Source organism: Neoarius graeffei, chromosome 20, assembly GCF_027579695.1.
Source record: "Neoarius graeffei isolate fNeoGra1 chromosome 20, fNeoGra1.pri, whole genome shotgun sequence".
NCBI lineage: Eukaryota > Metazoa > Chordata > Actinopteri > Siluriformes > Ariidae > Neoarius > Neoarius graeffei.
In genome coordinates, this window is record NC_083588.1 from 30,819,753 (window position 1) to 30,833,157 (window position 13,405).

Here is a 13,405-nt window from a genome sequence, read left to right on the forward strand (position 1 = left end):
TGTCAACAGTAAACATTAATCAATCACTCCATTCAAATGACCTGACACAGTCAACAAACAAGTGCATTTAGTAAAAACTTTGTTTGAAACAACAAATGGTGCCCCTGGGGACTGGAGCTCTTAAACAACTAAAATTTCAGCAGTTATAAAAATGTAACAGGGGCATGACTAGTCAACAAAACATGGACACTCCCACTGATATGGTTTGACAATGAAGCTAAAATTACCATAGCATGACTGAATGCTCAATCAATGAGTCAATGGCACGCCTCTCCCAGCCTATCCCAGCTGACTATGGGCGAGAGGCGGGATACACCCGGGACAAGTCTCCAGGTTATTGCAGGACTGACACAGAGACAACCAACCAGTCACACTCATTCATGCCTACGGTTAATTTAGAGCCACCAATTAACCTAACCTGCATGTCTTTGGACTGTGGGGGAAACCGGAGCACCCGGAGGAATTTTCCATATTTCTGCATAAATATGACCTAAAACATCAGATTTTCACAGAAGTCCTGAAAGTAGATAAAGATAACCCAATTATACAAATGAGACAAAAAATATTATACTTGGTCATTTATTTATTGAAGAAAATGATCCAATATTACATATTGGAGGACACTGTCCAAAATAAAAACAGTCTTAGACTGTCCTTCCCACCCTCTACATGAGGAGCTGATCAGCCACAGGAGCACATTCAGTAAACGGCTGATTCCTCCATGCTGCACAACTGAGAGACACAGGAAATCATTCCTACCTGTTGCAGTCAAGCTGTACAATGCCACTGTATTACTGTGGTACACGGTCTTACAGTACCATGTATACTGTATCCTTAACTCAGGTGCAATATGTATATAGGTATCATTGTATATAAAATCACTTCATTTTGCTTTTGCTAAAGTTATTGAATTTATTTAAATGTATTTTATTTTTATTATTTTTTCAGACGAATTTATCTTCTATTTTTAGACATGTTTACTTTTTTGATTCAGGAGCTTGGTAGCAAATTTGAATTTCCCTCCAGGGGATTAATAAAGTAATTCTGATTCTGATATCTGTGAGTGGCAAAAGTGTGTGAACCTCTAGGATTAGCAGTTAATTTGAAGGTGAAATTAGAGTCAGGTGTTTGTCATCCCATTGATTGAAATCAGGTGTGAGTAGGCACCCTGTTTTATTTAAAGAACAGGGATCTATCAAAGTCTGATCTTCACAACACATTTGTGGAAGTGTATCATGGCATGAACAAAGGAGATTTCTGAGGACCTTAGAAAAAGCAGTGATGATGCTCATCAGGCTGGAAAAGGTTACAAGACTATCTCTAAAGAGTTTGGACTCCACCAATCCACAGTCAGATAGACTGTATACAAATGGAGGAAATTCAAGACCATTGTTACCCTCCCCAGGAGTGGTTGACCAACAAAGATCACTCCAAAAGCAAGGTGTTTAATAGTCAGCGAGGTCACAAAGGACCTCAGGGTAACGTCTAAGCAAGTGAAGACCTCCCTCACATTGGCTAATATTAATGTTCATGAGTCCACCATCAGGAGAACACTGAACAACAATGGTGTGCATGGCAGGGTTGCAAGGAGAAAGCCACTGCTCTCCAAAAAGAACATTGCTGCTCATCTGCAGTTTGCTAAAGATCACGTGGACAAGCCAGAAGGCTATTGGAAAAATGTTTTGTGGACAGATGAGACCACAATAGAACTTTTTGGTTTAAATGATAAGCGTTATGTTTGGAGAAAGGAAAACGCTGCAATGAAGGTGCAGTGTTTTCATTGAATATAGCTATCATATATATAGGTATCTGTGGTAAGTTCCCTATGGGTGGGTGGAGCAGAGAGGACAGCAGGACAGAGATCGGATTCAATTCAGGCTTTATTGCCACACTTTTCAGTAGACAATTTCACACGGAGACAGAGACAAACACACACACACTGCAGTCTCATCCGGGGAAAGCTCTCCCTCTGCTCTCCCTCTGCCTCCTTAAATAGGGCGCAGTTACTGGGAAGACACACAAACACAGGTTAATTGCCGTCAGGTGTAGTGATTCTGACACTCACCTTCCCTGACTCCGCCCTCCTGTCACAGACCGGCGCTTGACCACGCCCCCGCTGCCACATACCCCCACCGCCCGACTCAGGCCGGGCGGCTGTCCGGCCTGCAGCCGACTCCCCCCCGCCTTGACGGGAGAGGAAGTCCGCCACGACCATCTGCACCCCCGGCCTGTGGACCACCTTGAAATTGAAGGGTTGGAGTGCCAGATACCAACGGGTGATCCGCGCGTTGGCATCTTTCATGCGGTGGAGCCACTGGAGGGGCGCGTGGTCCGAACAGAGGGTGAAAAGGCGCCCCAGCAGGTAGTACCGGAGGGCGAGGACCGCCCACTTGATCGCTAGACATTCTTTTTCTATGGTGCTGTAGTGCCCCTCACGCACCGACAGCTTCCTGCTGATGTACAGGATGGGGCGGTCCTCCCCCTCCACCTCCTGGGACAACAACGCCCCCAGCCCTCTGTCTGACGCGTCGGTCTGCAACACAAAAGGGAGAGAAAAGTCAGGGGAGTGTAATAGTGGCCCCCCACACAGTGCAGCCTTTACCTCAGAGAAAGCCCGCTGGCACTGCTCCATCCACTGGACCGGATCTGGTGCCCCCTTTTTAGTGAGATCAGTCAGCGGGCTGGTGACGTCCAAATAATTAGGTATAAACCTACGATAGTAGCCAGCCAGCCCCAGGAACTGTCTCACCCCCTTTTTGGTCTTGGGCCTCAGGCAGGCCACAATTGCTGCTGTCTTGTTAATTTGGGGACGCACCTGCCCGTTGCCCAAGTGGAAGCCCAGATACCGTACTTCCACCCGCCCAATCGCACACTTCTTCGGGTTGGCAGTGAGACCCGCTCGCCTCAGCAACCTAAGGACGGCCCTCAGGTGTTGCAGGTGCCGCTGCCAGTCATTACTATAAATGATTATATCATCCAGGTATGCGGCCGCATAGGTGGCGTGGGGGCGGAGGACCCTGTCCATCAGCCGCTGAAATGTAGCAGGCGCCCCAAACAGCCCAAAAGGAAGTGTGACAAATTGATGCAAGCCGAACGGTGTGGAAAAGGCCGTTTTTTCCCGGGATAATGGAGTCAAGGGGATCTGCCAATATCCCTTCGTCAAATCCAGTGTCGAATAAAAGCGAGCCGTGCCTAGTCGATCGAGCAGCTCGTCAATACGAGGCATTGGGTACGCGTCAAATTTAGACACCGCGTTGACTTTTCTATAGTCCACACAGAACCGGACCGACCCGTCGGCCTTGGGTACCAAGACCACCGGGCTGCTCCAGTCACTGTGGGACTCCTTGACGATGCCCATTTCGAGCATGGTCTGAAGTTCTTCCCGAACCACCTTTTTTTTGTGTTTGGGTAGTCTGTAAGGGCGGCTACACACTACCACCCCCGGGGGCGTCTCTATGTGGTGCTCTATGAGGTTAGTGCCACCGGGCAGTGGCGAGAACACATCCGAAAACTCGGTCTGCAACTGGGCGACCTCCGTGAGTTGGGTCGGGGAGAGGTGGTCTCCACAGGGGACCAGAGAGGTACGTGATGCCAATGTCCCTTTTTGAACCTCCGGCCCCAGCTCCGCCTTCTCCGGAACTACCGACACCAACACCACGGGGACCTCCTCGTTCCAGAGTTTAAGCAGATTGAGGTGGTAAATCTGTAGTGCCCCACCCCTGTCCGTTCGCCTCACCTCATAGTTGACGTCCCCGAATCGCCGTGTGACCTCAAAGGGTCCTTGCCACTTGGCGATCAATTTGGAGCTCGACGTGGGCAACAGTACAAGTACCTTATCTCCCAGAGTGAACTCTCTAAGGCACCTACCCTTGTTGTACAGGCGGGCTTGCCGTTCCTGGGCCTGCTGCAAATTCTCCTGAGTTAGGTGGGTGAGTGTGTGGAGTTTTGCGCGCAGGTCCATAACGTACTGGATTTCGTTTTTACTTTGTGAAGGTCCCTCCTCCCAATTTTCCCGCAGCACATCTAGGATGCCACGCGGCTTACGCCCATATAATAATTCGAACGGGGAGAACCCCGTGGAGGCTTGGGGGACCTCTCGCACTGAGAACAGCAAGGGTTCGAGCCACTTATCCCAATTACGTGCGTCCTCACTCACGAATTTTTTAATAATATTCTTTAGGGTGCGGTTGAACCGTTCTACTAAACCGTCCATTTGTGGGTGATACACACTGGTGCAGATCGGTTTAATCCCCAACAACCCATACAGTTCGTTCAGTGTACGTGACATAAAAGAGTTGCCTTGATCAGTCAGAATCTCTTTTGGGATTCCAACTCGGGAGATGATGTGGAAGAGTGCCTCTGCAATACTGTGTGCTGAGATATTGCGCAGAGGCACTGCTTCCGGGTATCGCGTTGCATAGTCCACCAAAACTAATATAAAGCGGTACCCTCGTGCTGACCGATCTAATGGCCCGACGAGATCCATCCCAATTCTCTCAAACGGGGTCTCAATTAACGGTAGAGGGCGCAAAGGCGCTGTTGGAATGGCCGCTGGATTTACTAACTGGCATTCGTGGCATGCCGTACACCACCTACGGACATCGCCGCGAATACCCGGCCAATAGAATCGGGCCATTATTCGGGCTAGTGTTTTATCCTGCCCCAAGTGTCCAGCCATGGGATTAAAGTGAGCCACCTGGAATACCAATTCCCGGTGGCTCTTCGGAATTAAAAGCTGTGTGACTCGCTCTTTAGTTTGAGTGTCCTGCGTCACTCGGTATAATCTATCCTTCATAATCACGAAGTAGGGGAAGGACGGGGTGGGGTTCGGCTGGAGCGTTTGACCATCGATTACTCTCACTTGGTCAAACATATGCCGCAGAGTCTCATCTCGCGACTGCTCTAATGGGAAATCCGCGAGGGATTCCCCAATAGAGTGAGGAGGAGCTGGCGGCTCCTCACTCTGATGCGGAGATGACGTAGACGGCTCTGTGACAGCTGCTCCCGCCAAAGCGACACCGGGACCTCCCCCTGTCAAATGGCAGGACCCACTCTCTACTAGGCACGTCATTAAACCCCGAAATCCCGGCCAATCAGTCCCCAAAATTAAAGAGTGGGTAAGGCGAGGATTAACCGCCGCCTTCACTATAAATTTTTCCCCTCAGAAAATAATGTGGACTGACACCAAAGGGTAACGGTGAACATCCCCGTGCACACACAACACCTTCACCCCTTGTGCTCCCCCCAATGCCTCGTTTTGAACCAGGCTTTGGTGAATAGAGGTCTGATTACAACCAGAATCCACCAACGCCTGATATGTAGCCCCTTGGATACTCACCGGTATGCGATACCCTCCGGCCCGATCGAGGGCGGCCTCTGGCGCGTCGGGGATCCGAACCACCGCGCCCACTTCCATTGCTGTGCACTGCTGTTGAATGTGGCCCGGCTCCCTGCAGCGCCAGCAAACCGGCCCGGGCTTTCCCTCTGCACCGGTGATCTGGGGCTCACTCACCTGAGGTGGGAGAGAGACAGACACAGAAGGGAGAAACAGGAGGGCACCGCGGGTGCGGCGGGCCGGCTGGGGTGGTGCCGGCCCCCGCCTCCGCGGTGGGGGAATGGGGCGAGGATGGGACACAGGAGGAGGGGGAGGGAGAGAGAAGAGAAGCTGCCATCTGCTGTCCTGCCGCCAGGACAGCCGCCAGATGATCCTCCGCCAGCTTGACTGCCTGATCCAGCGACGCCGGGCGGTGGCACAGGACCCACTCCGTGGTTCCGGCTGGTAAGCGGGCGATGAACTGTTCCAGTACCACCTGGTCGACGATTCCCTCGGCGTTGTGATCGTTGGCCCTCAACCACCGCCAGCAGGCGTCCCGGAGCTGCTGGCCGAACGCGAACGGCCGGCCGACTTCCTCCAATTGCAGCGTGCGGAAGCGCTGGCGCTGTTGTTCCGGTGTGCGCCCCACGCGCTGGAGGACAGCCCGGCGGAGGTCCGCATAGGCCAGCCGGCGGTTGGCGAACGGGGAGGATTCCATGGGGCTGCTGAGTTGGTGCTCCACGGTCCCAGGTTTCAGCACCACTGTGGTAAGTTCCCTATGGGTGGGTGGAGCACAGAGGACGGCAGGACAGAGATCGGATTCAATTCAGGCTTTATTGCCACACTTTTCAGTAGACAATTCCACATGGAGACAGAGACAAACACACACACACTGCAGTCTCGTCCGGGGAAAGCTCTCCCTCTGCTCTCCCTCTGCCTCCTTAAATAGGGCGCGGTTACTGGGAAGACACACAAACACAGGTTAATTGCTGTCAGGTGTAGTGATTCTGCCACTCACCTTCCCTGACTCCGCCCTCCTGTCACAGACCGGCACTTGACCACGCCCCCGCTGCCACAGTATCATATATATATATATATATATATATATATATATATATATATATATATAATCATATTATATATAAATACAACCCCGATTCCAAAAAAGTTGGGACAAAGTACAAATTGTAAATTAAAACGGAATGCAATAATTTACAAATCTCAAAAACTAATATTGTATTCACAATAGAACATAGACAACATATCAAATGTCGAAAGTGAGACATTTTGAAATTTCATGCCACATATTGGCTCATTTGAAATTTCATGACAGCAACACATCTCAAAAAAGTTGGGACAGGGGCAATAAGAGGCTGAAAAAGTTAAAGGTACAAAAAAGGAACAGCTGGAGGACCAAATTGCAACTCATTAGGTCAATTGGCAAAAGGTCATTTACATGACTGGGTATAAAAAGAGCATCTTGGAGTGGCAGGGGCTCTCAGAAGTAAAGATGGGAAGAGGATCACCAATCCCCCTAATTCTGCACCGACAAATAGTGGAGCAATATCAGAAAGGAGTTAGACAGTGTAAAATTGCAGTGTTTGAACATATCACCATCTACAGTGCATAATATCATCAAAAGATTCAGAGAATCTGGAAGAATCTCTGTGCGTAAGGGTCAAGGCCTGAAAACCATACTGGGTGCCCGTGATCTTCGGGCCCTTAGATGGCACAGCATCACATACAGGCATGCTTCTGTCTTGGAAATCACAAAATGGGCTCAGGAATATTTCCAGAGAACATTATCTGTGAACACAATTCACCGTGCCATCCGCCGTTGCCAGCTAAAATTCTACAGTTCAAAGAAGAAGCCGTATCTAAACATGATCCAGAAGCGCAGATGTCTTCTCTGGGCCAAGGCTCATTTAAAATGGACTGTGGCAAAGTGGAAAACTGTTCTGTGGTCAGACGAATCAAAATTTGAAGTTCTTTATGGAAATCAGGGACGCCATGTCATTTGGACTAAAGAGGAGAAGGACGACCCAAGTTGTTATCAGCAGAGGCGCATCTTGTCACCAGTCAAGGCAGGCAGCTGCTTGGGGCCCCTGATCCACTAGGTGGTGAAAGAGAGTCGAGATTTGACACTTGCGTTTTGAAAAGTCATTGCGCGTATTAACCTGCAAATAGAAAATTGTGCCTGTCGTACATAAACCAGCTATTCTTCTAATTACGACGTCAAGAAGAAAATGAAGAGGAGCTATCCACCCGGGAATGTAAAAAGAAAAAAGAAAAAAGAGGAAGAGGAGAGAAGAAAGCAAGACAGTGGTAACTGTGAAGATATCCCTTACACAAAGGCTAAAAGCCTTTAAAGTTTTTTGTTTTGTTTGTTTGTTTTAATATAATTGGCAATTACCTTGCACTGTCTGTTAAAATGAACAGAAACTTACAGTAACTTAAGAAATATAGAAAACGCTGCTCATAAATTGTTGTTTTTATGAAACATTTATGAAAATGCTGACATCTATTTGTAACTTTTTGTAACTTCACTTTTTGTAGCGTGTGAAATAAAAAAAACATTACTGTTCACAATTTGTTGTTGATTTATTGAACTGCATGTGTTCGTAACTTCACAATTTGTAACTTGTGAAATAAAAAAAACTATATTGCTTAGAATTTGTTGATGTTTTATTAAAATAAAGAGTTTGTCCTAGTGAATTTCTGTTGTGTGGGGTGGGATTTCTGCTTGGGGCTCCACCAGACCCTAGAATTGCCTCTGGTTATCAGCGCTCAGTTCAGAAGCCTGCATCTCTGATGGTATGGGGTTGCATTAGTGCGTGTGGCATGGGCAGCTTACACATCTGGAAAGACACCATCAATGCTGAAAGGTATATCCAGGTTCTAGAGCAACATATGCTCCCATCCAGACGACGTCTCTTTCAGGGAAGACCTTGCATTTTCCAACATGACAATGCCAAACCACATACTGCATCAATTACAGCATCATGGCTGTGTAGAAGAAGGGTCCGGGTACTGAACTGGCCAGCCTGCAGTCCAGATCTTTCACCCATAGAAAACATTTGGCGCATCATAAAACGGAAGATATGACAAAAAAGACCTAAGACAGTTGAGCAACTAGAATCCTACATTAGACAAGAATGGGTTAACATTCCTATCCCTAAACTTGAGCAACTTGTCTCCTCAGTCCCCAGACGTTTACAGACTGTTGTAAAGAGAAAAGGGGATGTCTCACAGTGGGAAACATGGCCTTGTCCCAACTTTTTTGAGATGTGTTGTTGTCATGAAATTTAAAATCACCTAATTTTTCTCTTTAAATGAGACATTTTTTTCAGTTTAAACATTTGATATGTCATCTATGTTCTATTCTGAATAAAATATGGAATTTTGAAACTTCCACATCATTGCATTCCGTTTTTATTTACAATTTGCACTTTGTCCCAACTTTTTTGGAATCGGGGTTGTATATAAACGCTGCATTGAAGGTGCATTTTGACATTACAGTGGTGCTTGAAAGTTTGTGAACCCTTTAGAATTTTCTATATTTCTGCATAAATATGACCTAAAACAACATCAGATTTTCACACAAGTCCTAAAAGTAGATAAAGAGAACCCAGTTAAACAAATGAGACAAAAATATTATACTTGGTCATTTATTTATTGAGGAAAATGATCCAATATTACATATCTGTGAGTGGCAAAAGTATGTGAACCTTAAGCATTAACAGTTAATTTGAAGGTGAAATTAGAGTCAGGTGTTTCCAATCAGTGGCGGCTGGTAGTCTTTCAAACAAGGGAGGCTGGTCGGTTACGATATTTCCAGATTTTAAAAGAAAAAACACATCAATTTTGCCCATACTCTTGCCTCTGATCTGGCTGATTGTTGGCAGCGTCACAAACTGTGAAATAACAGGTTCTTTTGGCCCATTAGCCTACTGTCCAATATACATGATGGTGTTGTTTGGGGGGGGGCATATTTTAACATTTTATATTTTAAAATTGTGGCATGTTGTTTAAAAATTGACCTCGGCTGTGTTTTTGTTTAAAAATGTTTTCCAAATTGTAGCTGTGTTTAATTCATATCCAGAAAAACATATATTCCAATATAATATACTCAGCATAAACATTTTAAATAGATTCTATATTTTTGGTCCATCCATGACATATTACTAAAGTAGCCTATTTACTGTTGTTGATGTGGGTCACTTGCTGTTAGCCAATTCACTTTCTCGTACCAGGAGAGCTGAAGGGAACAAGTATTATTCCCTACCTTTTTCACCAAGTCAATTTGAGGCGTTGGTCTACCCTGCTCTTTAATTTTAATTTTTTCCTCGAAAGGAAGACTGGCAAATGGCTTCGCCAAAATTAAATCAGCAATGCTTGGCATCTGTGCGCAGCTTTCTTGCTAGCCGACTAGCCCCCTCAAGTTCAAGTTCAGTCACTCAAATAAACAAAATTTCTGGAACTAAGATAGCAAGCTTGACAACACTATATTTACACTTTATTTACAATGAAAATATATACAAACTAAAAAAGCTGGTAGAAACCGTATGTAATGAATGAAATCGAAATGTAAGCTGATCTCTTACAATACACCACAGCACTTCCAATTCCGCATGGGACTGAACTGATGTTGCCAGATATTGCTGATGTCATCCAGCCCAAAATATGTTCAAAACCCGCCAAAATGCACTTAAAACCGCCCAATTGGGTGGGAAATCGCCCAATCTGGCAACACTGTCCGCTGCCTGTCTATAGTTAAAACAAGCTGTCAATCAAAGAAAATATCCGGCCGCTTTCACCAATCACCAGTCTCCTCGCGGAAACTGCCATGTCCCTCCCATGTGAGGCTCGGAGTCTGTGGGCGGGCATTTTTGCAGTATTTGTCCAATAACCATCTTGCATTTTGATATTGAAAAGCGCAGAGCTCCCAAATGCCGTTGAAGTCCACTGAGGCTGGGAGTCCGTGAGACTCCGTGGGCGGGCATTTTCGCAGTATTTGTCCAATAATCGTCTTGCGTTTTGAGATTGACAAGCACATAGCTCCCAATCCACTGAGGCTGGGCTGCATCGCGCTGTCATGAGGGGGAAAAACTCACGCACACATTAGGCGAACTGGGGAAAGTTATAACGGAATGATTTTGCACTGTAGTTGGGTTGAGCACATATATTTCTATGATTCTGGATCTGAAATAGCAATGTTATAAGGTCGGCTATAACATATAAATGACGAACATCCTACACAATGTTCGTCATTTTTAGAGGAGGCTGAGCCTCCCTCATTGTCTTAGAGCAATCGCCCGTGTTTCCAGTCAATGGGATGACAATCAGGTGTGAGTGGGCACCCTGTTTTATTTAAAGAACAGGGATCTATCAAAGTCTGATCTTCACAACACATGTTTGTGGAAGTGTATCATGGCACAAACAAAGGAGATTTCTGAGGACCTCAGAAAAAGCGTTGATGATGCTCATCAAGCTGGAAAACGTTACAAAACCATCTCTAAAGAGTTTAGACTCCACCAATACACAGTCAGACAGATTGTGTACAAATGGAGGAAATTCAAGACCAATATTACCCTCCCCAGGAGTGGTCGACCAACAAAAATCACTCCAAGAGCAAGGCGTGTAATAGTCAGCGAGGTCACAAAAGACCCCAGGGTAACTTCTAAGAAACTGAAGGCCTCTCTCACATTGGCTAATGTTAATGTTCATGAGTCCACCATCAGGAAAACACTGAACAACAATGGTGTGCATGGCAGGGTTTCAAGGAGAAAGCCACTGCTCTCCAAAAAGAACATTGCTGCTTGTCTGCAGTTTGCTAAAGATCACGTGGACAAGCCAGAAGGCTATTGGAAAAATATTTTGTGGAAGGATGAGACCAAAATAGAACTTTTTGGTTTAAATGAGAAGCGTTATGTTTGGAGAAAGGAAAACAGTGCATTCCAGCATAAGAACCTTATCCCTTCTGTGAAACATGGTGGTGATAGTATCATGGTTTGGGCCTGTTTTGCTGCATCTGGGCCAGGATGGCTTGCCATCATTGATGGAAGAATGAATTCTGAATTATACCAGCGAATTCTAAAGGAAAATGTCAGGACATCTGTCCATGAACTGAATCTCAAGAGAAGGTGGGTCATGCAGCAAGACAACGACCTTAAGCACACAAGTCATTCTACCAAAGAATGGTTAAAGAAGAAGAAAGTTAATGTTTTGGAATGGCCAAGTCAAAGTCCTGACCTTAATCCAATCAAAATGTTGTGGAAGGACCTGAAGCGAGCAGTTCATGTGAGGAAACCCACCAACATCCCAGAGTTGAAGCTGTTCTGTACAGAGGAATGGGCTAAAATTCCTCCAAGCCAGTGTGCAGGACTGATCAACAGTTACCGGAAATGTTTAGTTGCAGTTATTGCTGCACAAGGGGATCACACCAGATACTGAAAGCAAAGGTTCACATACTTTTGCTACTCACAGATATGTAATTTTGGATCATTTTCCTCAATAAATAAATGACCAAATCTAATATTTTTGTCTCATTTGTTTAACTGGGTTCTCTTCATCTACTTTTAGGACTTGTGTGAAAATCTGATGACATTTTAGGTCATATTTATGCAGAAATATAGAAAATGTTAAAGGGTTCACAAACTTTCAGGCACCACTGTATATGAAAATCTGGGAACCACAAAATCAGTTGGCCATGGATCTGATGGGTGCTCTGGGGGAAGTGGTAAAATGGTGGTGTCAGTTGAACTAAGTGAGGTCATGTCATCTTGGAAAGACCTTATCCCATCTGTGAAACATGGTGGTGGGAGTATCATGGTTTGGGCCTGTTTTGCTGCATCTGGGCCAGGACGGCTTGCCATCATTGATGTAACAATGAATTCTGAATTATACCAGTGAATTCTAAAGGGAAATGTCAGGACATCTGTCCATAAACTGAATCTCAAGAGAAGGTGGGTCATGCAGCAAGACAACAACCCTAAGCACACAAGTCGTTCTACCAAAGAATGGTTAAAGAAGAATAAAGTTAATGTTTTGGAATGGTCAAGTCAAAGCCCTGACTTTTAATCCAATCGAAATGTTGTGGAAAGACCTGAAGCGAGCAGTTCATGTGAGGAAACCCACCAACATCCCAGAGCTGAAGCTGTTCTGTACAGAGGAATGGGCTAAAATTCCTCCAAGCCGGTGTGCAGGACTGATCAACAGTTACCAGAAACGTTTAGTTGCAGTTATTGCTCCACAAGGGGGTCACACCAGATACTGAAAGCAAAGGTTCACATACTTTTGCCACTCACAGATATGTAATATTGGATAATTTTCCTCAATAAATAAATGACCAAGTATAATAATTTTGTCTCATTTATTTAACTGGGTTTTTATCTACTGTAACAGTTCAGCACAGGTGGGTGGAGCACAGAGGACAGCAGGACAGAGATCAGGTTCAAAACAGGGCTTTATTGCCACACTTTTCAGTGAACAATTTGATACCAAACAGACATACACACACAACCAGCGTCTAGTTCGGGGATGAGCTCCTCTGCTCTCGCTCTCCCTCCTTAAGTAGGGTGCGGTCACTGGGAAGACACACAAACACAGGTTAATTGACATCAGGTGTAGTGATTCTGCCACTTACCTTCCCTGACTCCGCCCTCCTGTCACAGACCGGTGCTTGACCACGTCCCCGCTGCCACATACCCCCACCGCCTGACTCAGGCCGGGCGGCCGTACGGCCTGCAGCCGACTCCCCCCCCCCCCTTGACGGGAGAGGAAGTCCGCTACGACCATCTGCGCCCCCGGCCTGTGGACCACCTTGAAATTGAAGGGTTGGAGAGCCAGATTCCAACGGGTGATCCGCGCGTTGGCATCTTTCATGCGGTGGAGCCACTGGAGGGGCGCGTGGTCCGAACAGAGGGTGAAAGGGTGCCCCAGCAGGTAGTAAAGGAGGGCGAGGACCGCCCACTTGATCACCAGACACTCTTTTTCTATGGTGCTGTAGCACCCCTCATGCACCGACAGCTTCCTACTGATGTACAGGACGGGGCGGTCCTCCCCCTCCACCTCCTGAGACAAAACTGCCCC